Source organism: Telopea speciosissima, chromosome 4 (genome assembly GCF_018873765.1).
Source record: "Telopea speciosissima isolate NSW1024214 ecotype Mountain lineage chromosome 4, Tspe_v1, whole genome shotgun sequence".
In the NCBI taxonomy this organism is placed as follows: domain Eukaryota; kingdom Viridiplantae; phylum Streptophyta; class Magnoliopsida; order Proteales; family Proteaceae; genus Telopea; species Telopea speciosissima.
The window spans coordinates 20,154,403-20,156,066 of NC_057919.1; the positions used below are offsets into that span (position 1 = coordinate 20,154,403).

General features: G+C 46.9%; 1 pseudogene; it reads right to left on the reverse strand.

The window, feature by feature from the left end:
• Positions 1 to 223: 223 nt before the first annotated feature.
• On the reverse strand, positions 224 to 1,664 carry LOC122659057 (annotated as a pseudogene).

Genomic DNA, 1,664 nt, shown 5'->3' on the forward strand with positions numbered 1-1,664 from the left:
GACTATAGCTATCCGAAAAGCTATATTTACATGTAAACGGATAAAATATCCGATCCGTTTAGCACTATCCGAATCCATCCGAAAGCTAATTGGATGCGGATGCGGATATAGCACTATCCGATCCGAATCCGATCCGTTTACACCCCAAATCTACATGGAAGGAGAATAGGCCTCTTAGAGGACACCCACCGAGAAAAAAAAAAATTTGTTGATTGTTGATACTCTAGGCTTCAAGCCGCAGATGCAACCTCAGCTCTTCGATCAAATTCGTCAAGTTGGTGTACGATGAGCCCCCTTCTTCAACAGCTCTTCTCGCCATCTGCTTGAGCTCTGTAGCTCGAGTCCTCATTCGCTCTGCTTCTTCTCCACCACCCATCAACTGCTCCACAGCCTTCTCTATGTCCTGTCTCTTCACTGCAGCCGCCTTTTCCCCACCTACAAATCCACCCCACTCATGAGCCCCTACACTCACTCCTATCCTCAACACTTGTGTCACCAGTTTCTCATTGTAGAACTGCTCTGCAAATAAAGGCCAAGTGATCATGGGCACCCCTGCACTCACGCTTTCAAGCGTCGAGTTCCATCCACAATGTGTCACAAACCCTCCCACGGCAGGATGGTCCAGTATCAAAACTTGAGGTGCCCAATCCCTTATTATCAGACCCTTCCCTTCATTCCTTTCTTCAAACCCTTCTGGAATCTCCCTCTCCTCGGACCTCAGAACCCAAATGAATGGGTGTCCAGAAGTCTCGAGGGCCATCGCAATCGCTACTAGTTGAGAAGCCGTGAATCGTGTCACACTTCCAAAGCAAACGTAGAGAACCGAGTTCGATTTCTTCTTGTCAAGCCAATTCAGGCACTTGTCCATCAATATAAGTATTGTTTCCCCTCTGAGCCTTATCCGCAAAATCTCTGTTTCTGAGTGAAACAGGGCCTATGTCCCATGCCTTCCTTCCTATGACCTTCTTGTAGTGATCAGCATAAGCTGGCTCCAACTCGTAAAAGCTGTTAACCAAGACTCCATAGCTTCTTCCTTCTGATTCGGTAACGCGTTCAATCAACTCCTTAAAGTCACTTTGTGTTTCGGGCAGCTGCGATCTTGAGAACTCTATTTGATCGGGAAGGCTGGGCACGATGAATGTATCGGAATCGGATTTAAGGCTTTCATGAGGGGCATAACGTTTTAAGCTGTCCTTGATACAGAGGGAAAAGAAACTGATCCCATGAAAGACAAGCCTCGGAATTCCAAGCTTAGTAGCCAAGTCCGTAACCCAGGGGAAGAACATGTCAGCTATGATACAATCTGCAGGGTGTTGTTGTTGTTGAAGAAGTTTCTCCAAGGGTAGTTGGAGCAAGTCTAGAGCCTTCAAGAAGTTGTTGGACATGGAAGGGGAAGTAATAGAACTAAGGTTCTCGCATCCTTCTGGTAATCCAGCCTCGACTGAAGGGAATGGGATGAGTTGAACAGAGATGTCAAGACCCAATTGTGCATCACGATCAATGGTGTTGGAGAAGAGAGATGCGTTGGAGGGAGTGGTGAGTATAGTCACCTTCACACCACGGCTTGCAAATAGCCTGGCGATGTCTATCATTGGAATCAAGTGACCCTGAGCCATGAGTGGGAAGAAGAAGGCATGAAGTTGTTTTTGAGTTTCAGAACCCAT